Genomic DNA, 14,995 nt, shown 5'->3' on the forward strand with positions numbered 1-14,995 from the left:
ATATTAACTCTCTGGCCCTTTACAAAAAAATTGTCTGCCGACCCCTGATCTAGACAGTCTGTCAAATGGTGGTGCCAGATTAAAAACACACGGAGATGACGATGATCATTACTACCACCACCAGCTTGGCTATTGAGGAAGCCAAATAACCGTCATGAGATACTAAATGGGCAATTTACCAGCAAGCCCACTGTGCAATGTTAGAGATAACACTGACAATATGAAAAGCAACGTTAAAGCAAAACCATGCATTCTGAGAATGTATCAAGCACACACGCATGTTCTTTACATTTATTCTGTCAGAAAAGAGTGGTCTGAATTACAAGAGACCTGAACTCTGTGAGGTCTTCAAGAATACAGCCTCCATTAAACACAGCAGGCTTCCACTTCCTTTCTCCCTCCCCCTACAGTGTTTCCCCTTTGAGGGCTCAGCCCTTCTCAAGTCTCCCTGGATTCCCAGCAATCTTCTGGGCCCCCATTCTTCCTACTACGTAAGGTTTATCACTCTGATCATCCCCTCCGCCCGCCCCCTCCAAGGCTGTAAGTGCCCCCCAAGGCAGGAAGGCCATCTTCTTTAAGATGGACAGATGTTCCAGTGCGCAGTGAGGCACATAGTAGAGCCTTCATTCCATAGTAGGAATGAACAAACACTGTTCATTCAAATGCTGTCTCCTCTCACTCCTGTGGCCTGTACAGTGATTGTTAGTCCATTTGACAAACGAGGAAACTGAAGCTCAAAGTGATTAAGCTGTTCAAAGTCGCCCAGGCAATAAGTAGCGAAGTCAGGCCTGGAATTCACACCACGTACGAGGCAGGGTGCTGCTACCTGCTGCACAGCAGGGGCTCAGGGAGCACTGGATGCCTGAGTGAACGAATGCAGAGCGATGCCCACGCGGGACCACTAAAGCATGTCAGCACAATCTCAGAAGTTGCCAAGACCTTCCGTTTCACCACGCTCAGTGAAAGACGCCAGTCACAACAGACCATACTGTATGATTCCACTTACACGTGAACGTTGTATGAACACTGACATAATTTCCCTGCGTGGACCTCGGAGAGTGCCCACCTCACAGCACCTCTTCCATCCCTCGCTAGGAGCGAGGTGTTGAGTTCCTCCCAGGTGGGCCTGAGGAAAGAACTACCTAATGAGGAAAAGACAGGGGAGGCAGAAAACAAGCACCCTCTCTGTTCTGGGGCGCTCACCTGGGCCTCCCAGGTGCTTTCTCTCTGGAGAGCCCCGAGCAGCATTAACCCTGTTAGACCAGCTCCTGCTTCCGACCTCGCAATTACACGGCCCGGAACGGAAATTCCAAAACGGAACATGAGATCGGAAAAAAAATAACAGCAAATTGAACCTTCACGTTAGCAGTCCTAACTTTCTGATTAGAGAAAAACTAGAAACAACCTAGATCCCTAACAGAGGGTGGGGAATGGCTAAGGAAACCACCATGGAGCAAAATGATGGGAATTGTCATTACGCTTAAAAATAAGAACGTGGGTTAGGTCAAGAGAAATGTTTACACAAAATCATTCTATGTGAAAAAGACAAATGTGCACATGCTTAAATTAAAATATAGGCAAATATCAAGGGCAAAACAGAACAATATGAGCAGTTAGTGTACTATGCAGATATGTGGTGAGGAGGAGCAGGAGGGAGGAGGGGGAAGGAGGGAGGAGGGGGGAAGGAGGGAGGAGGGGAGAGGAGGGAGGAGGAGGGAAGGAGGGAGGAGGGGGAAGGAGGGAGGAGGGGGGAAGGAGGGAGGAGGAGGGAAGGAGGGAGGAGGGAAAGAGGGAGGAGGGGAGAGGAGGGAGGAGGGGGAAGGAGGGAGGAGGGGGAAGGAGGGAGGAGGGGGAAGGAGGGAGGAGGGGAAGGAGGGAGGAGGGGGAAGGAGGGAGGAGGGGGAAGGAGGGAGGAGGGGAGAGGAGGGAGGAGGGGGAAGGAGGGAGGAGGGGGAAGGAGGGAGGAGGGGGAAGGAGGGAGGAGGGGGGAGGAGGGAGGAGGGGAGAGGAGGGAGGAGGGGGAAGGAGGGAGGAGGGGGAAGGAGGGAGGAGGGGGAAGGAGGGAGGAGGGGGAAGGAGGGAGGAGGGGGAAGGAGGGAGGAGGGAAGGAGGGGAAGGAGGGAGGAGGGAAGAAGGGGAAGGAGGGAGGAGGGAAGAAGGAGGGGGAAGGAGGGAGGAGGGGGAAGGAGGGAGGAGGGGGAAGGAGGGAGGAGGGAAGGAGGGGAAGGAGGGAGGAAGGAAGGAGGGAGGAGGGGGAAGGAGGGAGGAGGGGGAGGAGGGGGAAGGAGGGAGGAGGGGGAGGAGGGGGAAGGAGGGAGGAGGGGAAGGAGGGAGGAGGGGGAAGGAGGGAGGAGGGGGAAGGAGGGAGGAGGGGGAAGGAGGGGGGAGGGGGAAAGAGGGAGGAGGGGGAGGAGGAAGGAGGAGGGAAGGAGGGGAGGAGGGGGAGGATGGAGAGGGTTAGAGGGATGTTCTGGTAAAGTTACGCATATAGCAAAACTCAAGTTAAAAAATACCACTTGTGGAATTATAAAGTATACAGTCTTTCTGGAAGGCCAATTTGACTAGATGTATCAAATACCTTAAGAGTATTTGTCTTTTGTCCCAGAAACAGCACTATGCATTAATATAAGTAGAAAAAATGCACAAAAGAAGCAGTTTTATTTATAAATAACATTAAAAAACTGAAAACAACCAACATGTCCAAAAATAGGAGACTGTTTAAGCAAACATTAATATTTTTAAAAATACTCTGCAGTCATTTTAAAAATCATGTTTTGGAAGAATACCGAATGTTTAATACATAGGGAAAATGTTTATGATGCATTGTTAAGTGAAAAAAGTAGTGGACAAAACAATATGTTCAGCATGATACCAATGTTAAAAAGCTCTGTGTGTGTGTGTGTGTGTCTGTACAGACAGAGAGAGAGAGAGACTAGAAAGATGCACATTAAAAATAATGGCCATTACTGGTTGGGGAATTATGGATGATTTTTATTTTTCTTCTTTGAGTTTTTCTATATTTCCTAAGTTTTCAACAATAAATATACCTTACCTTTGTAATCAGAAAAAAATAAAGTATTACATCTAGAAACTTACAAAGCAAGTCAGCAATGTTGTTATCAGCAAGCAGCAGTTGACACCAGGGTCCACGTGGAGTTCAAAGCAATGCAGCAGACTGCACAGGGGCTAAGACGTCTACACAGCACCCAAAGGAGGCAGACTATGGCAAAGATGGCTCCAAGCCCTCTAGCCCACTTCTCCGGGGCAGGGGGCCACTGCACCCACACGGCCTCTCCAGGACACATCCCAACAGGCTTTGCCAATGGCACGAACCAAGGGCAGTGCAACATGGCGTCTGGAGGACAGAGGCTGCGCATCCCTCGCACTCCCAGACACAGGAACCCAGCCAGCCCCCACCTGCCTCACGGAGCCCACACGAGGCAGGAGCGCTCACCCCACCAGCCCCTACATTTCACAGCTCTTTCACATCTGCCCACAGTAGAAAATCAGCACCCTTTGTGTTGCATCTGTTTTAGACGGTAACTCCACTCCTTCTCTAAGCAAACAGTCAGCCTTTTTATTTATTTATTTATTTATTTTTGAGGAAGATTAGCCCTGAGCTAACTGCTGCCAGTCCTCCTCTTTTTTGCTGAGGAAGACTGGCCCTGAGCTAACATCCATGCCCATCTTCCCCTACTTTATACGTGGGACGCCTACCACAGCATGGCGTGCCAAGCAGCGCCATGTCCACACCCGGGATCCAGACCAGTGAACCCCGGGCCACCCAAACGGAACGTGCGCACTTAACTGCTGCAACACCGGGCTGGCCCCCGGCCTTTTAATTTTACGAGTGGGTTACACAGAGATAAAAATGAATGAAGTACTGATGCGTGCTTCGACATGGATGAACCTTGAAAACATTCTTAGTGAAAGAAGCCAGTCACAAAAGACCACAAATCGTATGATTCCATCTATACGAAATGTCCAGAGTCCATAGAGACAGAAAGCAGATTAGTGATTTCCAGGGGCTGGGGGGAGGCAGGAGTGGAGAGTGACTATTAACCAGTATGGAGTTTCTTTTTGAGGTGATGAAAATATTCTGGAATGAGATAAAGGTAATGGTTGCACAACTTTGTGAATAAATTAAGAATACTGAATTGTACCCTTTAAAATGGTGAGTTTTATGGTATGTGAATTATATCTCAATTTTTAAAAAATTTTAGGTGGGTTACAATTAGACTTTTCAGTGGGTTACAATTAGATTGAGGCACTAACTGACCCATTGGTTCCCCCGGAGCACATGTTTAGAAGTTAGATGACGTGGAACTCAAACAGGACTCTGACATCTGCCTGCTGTGAGAGCCCACGCAAGTTCCTTAACTTGCCTCTCTGAGCCTGTTTTCTAGGCTGTAGAATAAGAAGAATAATGTCTAGCTCACATGCATTATTGAGAGAATTAAATAAGTGAATGCAGGTGAATTCCAGTACCGGACACGCAACTCCATTAACAGCAGGTCCTTCTCCATTAGCTGGCCAGAAGGTCCTTTGAACTTTAAGCAAAATGAAACCCTGGGCCTTAACTAAAATATCAAAAGTCAAGCAGAGCCTGGGTACCTGTCTGTTCTGGAAAAGACTCTAAATGGATCTAGAGGCTAGAATGTCAGTGCACACCCTGTAATAAGACTTCAAAACATGAAGACACAGCTCCACCCCCACAGCTCACCTTATAACCAGCAATAAACTGCCCCGCACAGTCTCAAGGGCCTCATGTCCACGGTCAGTCTGACTCGCCTCCCAACCATTAGATAAATGTTACTATTATTAGCTTCAACCAAGGTTCAGGCAATGGGAGCTCAGAGAAACCAGAAAAGGGACAGAGCTGTGATTTGCAACCGGGTCAGCCTGTCTCCATGGCTCCTAATTTAGCTCTCAAGGCAGCTGCCCTCTCCATCCTCGGCCACTGTGCTTGGGCCTGTCAGGTCACAGCGAGCCTGGCAATGGGCAGAGCTGGTGCAGAAGTTGCTGTGACACAAGAGGACCAGGCAGGCGTCGCTGCCCAGTCCCCCAGGTCTGGCCACCAAGCATGGAGGCAGGGGACAAGGGGAAAGGCAGTGTAATCTAAAGGGCAGCCAGAGGCCAGGGAGCCAGCAGCAAGGGAGGGGCCAGGGGACCAGAATTCAAGTCATATGAGGTTCAGTGGTCAAACAAGCGAGATCAAAGAGTAGGTCGTCAGGTCACCCAAAGCAAGTCAGAGAGCTGGAAGAGAAGTGCGACATCCTTCCCTGGGAAGACCTGGTCTCTGGATTAACTAGAGAGGTGAGAAAAAAATGATGGCTGCCATCCATGCGGCACGTCCACATGCCTGAAACTGCCTTAAGCACCTCACATTCTCAGGAACCTCACCCATGGTATGAATCATTATTACCCCCATTTTACAGACGGCAGAACTACAAACAAGATGCTAAGGAAACTGTCAGGGACTACGGCTGAGTGGAGCCAAGGTCCACCTCAGGGAGCGGGCTCTCAGGCTCTCACCCCCTGTGTCACGCTGCTGCTGTCTGACCTGGGGCGGGGGTGGACCCCACTGCTGGAGATGCTGTCCACCCAGTGCCAGACTCCCTCCTCTATCTCCCTTGATATGACAAGTGGTCAGAAGCACAGCATTTTAGGAGGAAAAGTCTGTTGGGCAACTACAAATTTGTAACTTGCTGATATGATTGGAAGGTTTCCAAGAAGGAAGCAGGGAGAGCAGCTCCCAGCAGTCTGTGTGTCCATTTTCATAAGAAATTCCTCTTCTCTCTCTTGACTGAGCATCCAGGAAAAACGGTTAAGTCAAAGATGTGGCTTGTCATCCCACCCCCTGGTCTTCATGTGGCTGCATCCCCACCATAAATCAAAGGCCATGTTCCCCTTTCATCAGATGCCTTGGGTAATTCCCTTGCGATTTCCCTGCTGGGGCTCAGAGGGCCACAGCCTAAAGGGTTAACATCTCATTTCCTCTCGTCTTTCAAGCCTTAAGCCCCATCCTGAGCTGGGTACATTCCAAGCCCACCTGGAGCAGGTCATGACGAGTCCCAGCCCACGGCTGGCCCTTCATTTCCCCTGGCAGGAGATTAGATGGGGTGCCCATTAATCACTCATTACTTCTGTCCTCGCTGCTGGCCAGCCCTCGGGCAGCCAGCCAGCTGCCTGGGAGGGTGGGGCAGGCCCGCCTGCTGCCCAGCCCAGGTTGTGGGCTGCCCAGTGCCACCCTTCTGGGGCAAGACACCACGCAGCGTAAGCCTGACTCTCTGTCCTCTGAACCACACCCAAGAGGAGAGGAGCAAAGAGAGGATACTGCCAGAGAGAAAACCATGTGAGTGATCAGCTCAGGCAAGGCCCATCGGAGAAGACAACGCGCACAGTACCTTGCACTGAAAGATCAGGTAAAAAGAAAAAGAGACCATTCTCCCAGGACAACAAACCATCCATAAAGAAAACCACTGCCTACGTGTTTCTTAGTTTCTTCTTTAGGAATCTAAAAGGAAACTGGAGGAGGAGAGTAGAGAGGGGAGAGGATGTTGAACGGATAACTCATTATCATTATTACTGATTAATGATTATTAGTTCATTTGCTGGGTTTGAATATACGGCTGCAATATTCAGCCCATTTCTTACCCCAGGCAACTTGGGGCTCCCAAGCCAACCCAGCCTTATCCTTCTCCCTCAGCACTTGCTCAGGCCCAGAAATAAATTCACAGTGAGCCTGACCAGGGCTAGGCTTACACGCCTTTGTAGGGAGCAGGCGAGGAGCATGCTCCCAGGACTGAACTGAAGACCCCTTTGACCAAAAGAGTGCTCTCCCCTTGGCCTGGGCCACAGTGCTCCAATGCTCACTCCTTGGAGTCAAGGTCAAGGCCTCTGTTGACAAGGACATGCTACCTGGGATAAAGTGGCTTATTAACTCACCAGCTGTGACTAGAACCTCACTGTAAAGGCAGCCTAGGGCTGTGGTCCTCAAACCCAAACATGCAGCAGAATCACCAGGGGATCTTACAAATGCCAGTTCCCAGGCCCTGACTCCACCATGGAATCTGGTATCTTCCCCACCAGATCCTCGCTCTGATTCAGATGTTCCGAAGACAACACTTTCAGGAAATATTGACACAGTGGAAAGAGCACCAGACTTAGAGAGCCAGGTTCTAAGCTTAAGTTCAAAACCCGAGTTGACCTCAGGCAAGGAAGCCGGAGTTTTCTTCCTTGTAAGATGCAGATGATAATGTCTGGTCACAGGTTGCTGGGCGGATTAAAGCACCAAGTACAGCACATACCTGTGCTCCATGAACGTGACCTGAATGAGCTCCTCGGGCCAGCAGGGCTCTAGAAACCAGAGAAGTCAGTTTTGATAGGTTGGGGAAAGAAAAGAGGGTAAGCCAGGCCCAGAAGATGAGGGGGGCCCAGCCTCATGCACAGGTCCCACAGAGGAGGAGTGAAGAGCGGGCATCCTGAAAGGGGTCAAGAGTCAGCGACGCAGCCTCCAGCCAGAGCCTCCCACTGAAGCCCCCCTTTCCAGTGTCAGCCTGTGTCAGGCATTAGCTCCCATTTCTAATTCATTATTTAACACACACGAAACCTTTATATCCACACATATGTAAACAGATATCACAATTCTACACACACAAAAAAGGAAAGATAAAAATGGGGAAAATGAGAGAAGAGGAGAAAGAAGGGAAAAGCGAGATGGCAGGTCAAACCCGGTTGCATTTTCAAGTTTGCTGGATCTGGTAAGGAGCTCGCACTGGGCTACACAGCCTGGGACAGGCCCCAGGAGGAGAGGCGAAGGGGCTGCCCTGGAGACACTTCAGGTTGGCTGGGGAGATGAGGCTCACCCATTAGGACATGTCGAGGCTGAAGAGACTACAGGGGAACACATAAGATGGGTTCGGGGAGGGGAGAGACGGGTGTGCACAAGAAGGGCTGAGACACACTTCTGCCAAAATTTAGATTAGTAGAGGGGAGATGTGAATTTCTGAGCTGAGGGTAGGGCCCAGATAAAGACAAGACCCAGATAAAGAGACTTGGTGTGTGCAGTGAAGGGTTTCAAGGAGGAAAGAGTTGGGCTGCTCTTGGAACATAAAGTAGACTCAAATTAAGACAAGTTTCAAATGCCCAGATGAAGAATGACCTTGATTCAACCACATCCATACCAGGACTTTCATATCTCCAGGTCTTTGCTCAAGTACTTCGCTCTGCCTGGCATGCCCTCCCTTGTTCTAGCCTTTCCCACCTCTTGAACTCCTCTTCATGCTTCAAAGCCCCACTGTAACTTTCCTAGCTCCTCCCATGCAGAAAAAATTACTCCCTCATCTGTGTCTCCTTGATGTTTTCCACATCCCCAATGTTTTTCATTGTTTTGTGGTTATTTCTTTACATCCGTTTCTCTCCCAGGTGTCTATTTATCATCTCTAGCCTGACAACAAATGGGGGGCAGAGATATTGTCTTGTTCTTAGTGTAAGCCCCAGCACATAGTAACAGTCCCTGGCACAAAGCAGATGCCCAAAAACATGGGTTGGAGAAGAATTAAATAGAAGTGAAGACTGGGGAGCCACTGTGATTTCTTGAGAGGAATGATGTGGTGAAATCAGAATTTCAGGAATATTAATCTGTCAGCATGAAAGAAGATGGATTAAAATGAAGAAAGCGACTCATGTCCGGGAGTCAAGAGGGGAGATTATTACTGTAATGTGGACATGGTTTAAAGAGCAGGCACAGGGAATGGAGACAGGAAAATAATTCCCTGCGATATCACAGAAGAATGTGGAAGGGACTTGGGAATGAATGAGCCATCAATGTGGGGGGTGGGATGGGTGAGCCGGGGGCACTCAAACATGGAGACTCCCAGCCAAATGGGAGAAGGGTGATGCCATGGAGAGAAACATGGGGGACCGAGAAGAACAGGGGCAACAGCCAGCCTCTCTTTAGGATAACTGATAGCAATCACAATAAGCATTTCTAGGGGAAAGCAAAAACAAAAACAAAAACAAACCTCCAAGTCAAAATATAAACCCCTGATGTTACTCTCAAACTCTGGGCTGTATTTTATTTCATTTATTTTTTCCTAACAGCCAGCTAGAAATATTTCTTCACGGCAGGGGAGACGGAAATGAAGATAAGATCCACCTGGTGCCCTGCTCCATGCTGGGCATGGAGGAGACAACACAAGCTCAAATGACCAGCCCTCCCTACAAGCGGCCAGCCAGCTGGGTGCTTATTCAGTAGCGGCTCCCTTATCCTCATCACCTGAACTCATTTCCCAGGCCAGGCCCTCCGGGAAACCCCTGCTCCAGCCCTGCAGAGGTTTATAGGAAAGTCCCAGGATTCCCATGTGCTTCCTTGCATTAATTCCAGGGCTAGGATTTTGTTTTCTAAAGGAATTCAACTATGGTGCCAACAAAAATCTATAGGAATTAAGCAATACTATATTTAAATCAATTTTTTTAAATGTTTGCTTCCTTGTATATTGAAACCAGGTAAGATCCTCTTAAACTCAACCACTTCTTCACCTTTATCAAAAACATGCAGGTTATGCAGGTTTTAAGGGCTGTGTGATCTCTGAAAACTCTTTCAACTATTCTGTGCCCGGGTGCCTTCAGCTGTGAAACGACAGGTGGACAAGACGACTCCATAGACCTCTCTTGGGTCTCTATTTCTCTCATTCCAAATTCCAATATGATGACTTCGGGTACCCAGGTACAAGGCTTCAGATGCACTCACTGCCTGCAAAGGGGCGAAGGGGTGCGCGGTGGGGGTCACAAAGGAGACGGAAGAGCCTCAAGCGGGCACATTTAATAGGCAGTAGTGGAGGCTGGGGGGCGCGGGGCCGGGTGTAGACTGCTTAGGAAACACCAGCCCTACAAATTCCAGATGCTAAGTCGGCCCGAGAACGCCCTGAATGCCCTTCCCAAGTTAGGGCTGATGTTATTTCAAAGAAACAAATGGTAACTTCCGTATCTCTAAAGCTCCAAGGTGAGCTAGTTCTGTAAAAGCTAATTCTTTCAGCGCGCCAAGAGACTGCAGGTACTGGGACTGCACTTGAGGAAGTGTCCAGAGTTGGCGGAAACAGCCCATCCACTCCCTCTCCCAGAGGCGCTGGGTTGCAGCGGCTTAGCTGAGACACACACAGATTGGAGGCTTTCTAGAAAACGGCGTGGCCAGGCCCCGGGCTGGGGCTCCTTCGCGCCGACTGAGGCTGGACCAGCGCTCTAGCCCCAAGCAGGACGTAGGCGAGGCTGGGATGGGGGCGCACAGGCTGGGTGTGCACTCTCCGGTCCCCTTGGTCTCGACCCAGCGGGCGCGGGCCCCGACTCGGGGACGGCCCAGGTGGACTGTCCCTAGACTTTCCGAGTTGGCGGGGTGAGCACTGGCGCCGGGACAGAGCAAATCCCCCAGGAAGGGAAGAGGAGGAGAGAAGAAGGCGCACCGTCGGCACAGACCAGGCGCGCGCGGGCTCCCGGAGCCCGGTGCGGGCACAGCCCCCGGCGCCCCGGACACACCCACCGCGCCCCGCCGCCCGCGCCAGCCCGCCCTGCGGTCCAGAGAGCCCCGAAGGCGGGCAGCGGCCAGGCCGGGTCGCGGGTGGCGCGCAGAGGGCGCGGGCGGCTCTGCTCACCTGGCGGTCCGCGTCCCGGAGCGGCCGGTGGCCGCCTCGCCTCGCCCCCGCGTGGTTCCCGGCGCCGGGCAGCCCCGAGCCCGCCGCATGGACGGCCGCCGCCCCGCGCCCGCCCTGAACGGCCTCCCGCTGCGCCCCGGTTCCGCGTCGGGCTGCGCGGGCGGCCAGCGGCTCGGGCGCGCGCGGAGAACGCTGGCTCGGAGTTTGCGATCCGAGCGCCGGGATCCGCGCTCCCTCGGTCCCTCCTCCCTCCCCCACTCGCGGCCTCCTGCTGTCATCTGGAGCCGCTCCTGCCGCCCCCTGGCGGCCGCCTCGGGAAGGACCGGCCCCCCGACCCACCCCCGCGACCCCAGAGGGGCCCCTTAGAACCATAAGCGAGACTGATCCTTGGGTACTGAGATAACAGACATCATCCCGTAGAGGGGAAGACAGTCTAGACCAAGGCAACGAGGGCAGGAGGGTGGTGAGAGTGAAAGGAAGAGTGGTCCAGGCTGGCCGGGCCCGGCCGAGGGGAGAAGGGGTGAGACTAGGAGGTAAGCTAGGGTCAGCTGGTGGAAGGATTGAATTCCACGTTAATCTGATCCTGAGGTTTGTGGGAGCCATGGGAGGATCGAAGCGCAGGAGAGACGTGGGCATCCTTGCGTTTTGGAACAGCCATTCTGGCTGCATCGGGAATGGGCTGAGGCTGAAACAAGGAGCAAGCAAGGAAACTTTTGCTGTAAACCAGAGCAGAGAAGGCGGTGACTGTAAGGACAGGGGAGGAGCCCTCGTCTAGGGGGCACACACAGTCACCCTCACTCGCGTACTCACACACAAGATAGACTCACTGGGCTCCTTCTGAAGGCGGGGAAAAGGCCAAGAGGCCCCTGAATTCTAACTTGGGTTAGCATGGGGGCGAGAGAAAACACACTCCCTGACAGCCAGAGCCGTCCAGCCTTGCTTCTTGTCTTACTCAGGGTAACACTGTGTGCGAACAAAAAAGCCTGCTGCCAATAATAATAATAATAAGCATAATTAATAATAAAGACCACACTTTGATCTGTATATCCAAGGCCTTCTTTTCACTAATTGGGAAATACTGTCCCAAGGAGGGCATGACCCAAGTTATACAGCTAATTAATGGCAGGAGAAGTAGGAGAGGCCAGTTTCTTGACTCCTAATGCGCTGCCACATTCTTTAAATTCAAGAGAGGTGGGAAATAGAGCGACTGTGAGAAAATATCCCTCCTCCCCTGGGAGGGGTGCTGGGGGGTGACCAACATTGGAAGAAGCTGTCCAGACCCAGGTATTCTCCTACCTGTGAGTCAGCCTGTTTGTTTATAACTGCCTCTGAAGCCGGCCTGCGGGAGCTGTTTTGAAAGTGCAGGTGCCCGCGTAGGACAAGAAGGCAATGGTGGAATACGAGCTCCCTGCCCCAGAGCCAGGCCCCACCACGCCTGGGTGTGGCATGTGGGGGCAGAAAGGAGAGCAGCCCGGCAGATGGCTCCAGGAAAAAAATTAACGAAAGAGAAAGTGGCAACCCAAAAGGTTAGGCCAAGGAAAGAGAACCCGCTCTGGGGGCTAACTACTGGCCAGGAGCCTGCTCAGAGCCAGCTCTGACTGACTCAGGCCGCTGCAAATGGGATGAAATAACTCTACGCTTGATCAAACAGATTTTGATTGGAGGTACCTGGTATGATTGGGATTAAATTAATTCTGAGTGTCACGAGTCCCTTGGGTCCAGATCAAGTGGATCTAATAGCCCCAATAAATTCTGACCAGTTTAAATCATTTAAAATGAGAAAAATTACACAACATTGGACTGTACTTAATGCCACTGAAATGTACACCTAAAAATAGTTAAAATGGTAAATTTTATGTAATCCATATTTTACCACAATTATAAAAATGAAAGCAAAACTAATAAAACTTGTTCAAATTGGATTGATTTATTAGTTCATTGAAGAGGCCTGCACTGAGTGCTGACTAGGGCCTTGGTGCTAGAAGGTAAAGATGAAATGAAAATGTTCCAGTCCACAAGAAGCTCAGAATAAGGTGAGGAGGGTGTGATCTAGTCAGAAAATCATATTAGTAGGTGGTAGGTATAATTGGGGGATATGCAGGAATACTTGGGAGGAGAGCGGAAATCTGGGATATTGTGCCTGAGCTGAGTCTTAAAGGAGAAGGAGAGGTCATGAGGCGGGTATGGTATGAACAGGCCTTAGGAGCAAAGGATACGGGGTTTTTTAAAACTAATTTTAGACTTACAGATCTGTTGCGAAAGTAGTACAAAGAATTCCCTTGTATCTCCCACCCTTCTTGCCTTAATTATTATTGACCAAACTTGATCCAACTGACCTAGGCTGGCTCTTCAGAACTGACTCTGATCCACTGCCAACTTGATCAAATTATTGTGACTATATTTTGTTTACATGTCACAAAATATTTTCTTTATTTAGAATCAAGACTATATTTTGAAATCTAGTCTCATTTTAATCAAAGAGATACTTACATTATGTGTGGGCACCAATGAATATTAATTATCCAAAAACAGCGAGTTTGTAACCTTTCACTGGTGTTGTGTTTCTCCTTCTCTCCAAGTGTGTGTGTGCACATGAGTCAGATGGGCAGGATTTGGTCCTCATGTAGGAGATAAGCTACTAACCTGCACCAACAGAAGGGCGAAGGAGTAGGTGCCTCAGATAACAGAGGCCACCCCACAGCCATCTAGCCTAGGCGTCTCCCTAGCACATCAGTGTCTTCTATACACAATACCTTGGTGGGGGGAACAGGGTGGGGGGGATGTTAGTCACCCTCTTATCTATCTGCAGTGACAAGGCGCTCACTACCTCACAAAATAGCCCATACTGTTATTGGAGGCTCTCTGTTAGAAAGCCCCTTTGAATTGTGGGCTGAAACCTTTTTCCCCATGACTACTACCCATGGGCCCTAGAGGTGGCTCCTAAAATGACAGACAAAAAACATAACTCCTCAGGGGCCGGCCCAGTGGCGCAGCAGATAAGTTCACAGGTTCCGTTTCGGTGGCCCGGGGTTCGCCGGTTCGGATCCCAGGTGCGGACATGGCACCACTTGTCAAGCCATGCTGTGGCAGGCGTCCCACATATAAAGTAAGATGGGCACGGATGTGAGCTCAGGGCCAGTCTTCCTCAGCAAAAAGAGGAGGATTGGCAGCAGATGTTAGCTCAGGGCTAATTTTACACACACTCACACAAACATAACTCCTCTATCCTGTGTCAGCTCTGTATATGTAGGACAGTCTTAGTTTACATCTGTTGTCCCAGTGTAATTATTAAGAGCTCCCCTTTGCTCCATTGTGCCAGATGGGATGACATCTGATGATCTGGTCATCCTACTGAAGACTGCCAGCACCCCCCTCGCTAAGTCTGCCCTCTGCCTAAAGCCACATCCTCAGCCTTCAGCCATTTTCCTGGGGTCCCCAGCCTGGAGCACGGTGTTGGCACATGGTGAGTGCTGCTAGATGTTTGAGGACGAATGGCATACGGCTGAGAGCAACGTCCTGGGATTTCAGAGCATGTGGAGCTGGAGTAAGAGCACAGTGTGAACAGACCACAGTGAGGCAACTCAGGACAACCGAACCTTTCCGGGGAAAACGCACGAGTAACTCAGCTTCTTCCCTTCACTAATCAGCAAGACCGACCGTGCATCCTTTCACCAGCAGAGCATTTCTCGGGGCCAGAGTTCCAAACATGATAAACACTGCTCTGAGCTCTGGACGAATGCTAGTGTTTTCACCTAATGGCATGTCAGGGGGGCTGTGTCCCAGTGGGGAAGGAAACCCCCATATTATCTCTACTTTGTTAGCATTTGGAGGGGAAGGGAAATAGACATTTATTCAAACCCCTAATTTCAGGCTCCAGCGAGATACCAGGGTCCATCACGATGCTTGCGAAATTGTTCCTTTCATTTTCTTGGTTGTAAACTTCTGTAGACTGTAAAGTCGAAGCAAGCTTGTTCTCAGCAAATAATAAGGAAATAAGGAAGCGTGGTAAACAGCACAAAACACAACTTTTGGGAGCTGACACACTTGTTGTTGTTTTAAGCAGTTTCTAAGTACCTCCGGTGAACGCTAGGAAGCCTTCTCTCCTCTGCTTGCCTCCTTAACTCAGTTCTTTCTCTTCCTCCTCCAGGGGACCTGGCATGGTGGCCTAACCACCGAGTTCCCATGTCCCCGCCTGGGCTGGCCCCCTACTTGACCTGTAATCCACGACTACGCAAGAGAGTATTCCAGCCACAGCTCTGAGGACAGAAGCAAAATGGCTTCTAGATGGAGTGTCAGGTTTCCCATGGAGTGTCAGAGACTTCCAGCTATGAGGAGGAGGTTATCTC

The 14,995-nt window shown here is 50.6% G+C and overlaps 1 protein-coding gene across 4 annotated transcripts in view; it reads right to left on the bottom strand.

Annotated features, from left to right (window-relative positions):
* THSD4 (thrombospondin type 1 domain containing 4) overlaps positions 1 to 10,905 on the bottom strand; it is a 546,849-nt gene extending 535,944 nt beyond the window's left edge. For 2 of the 4 annotated variants that reach the window (XM_044764622.2, XM_070498902.1), the window contains exon 1: positions 10,650 to 10,904. The gene's annotated coding sequence lies outside the window, so the exon portion shown is untranslated. Of the gene's footprint in view, positions 1 to 4,723; positions 4,803 to 10,649 lie in introns of those variants that run through there. The other 2 variants (XM_070498910.1, XM_070498906.1) reach the window with 2 other exon arrangements.
* Between the last annotated feature and the right edge of the window lie 4,090 nt (positions 10,906 to 14,995).

Source organism: Equus asinus, chromosome 2, assembly GCF_041296235.1.
Source record: "Equus asinus isolate D_3611 breed Donkey chromosome 2, EquAss-T2T_v2, whole genome shotgun sequence".
Taxonomy (NCBI): domain Eukaryota; kingdom Metazoa; phylum Chordata; class Mammalia; order Perissodactyla; family Equidae; genus Equus; species Equus asinus.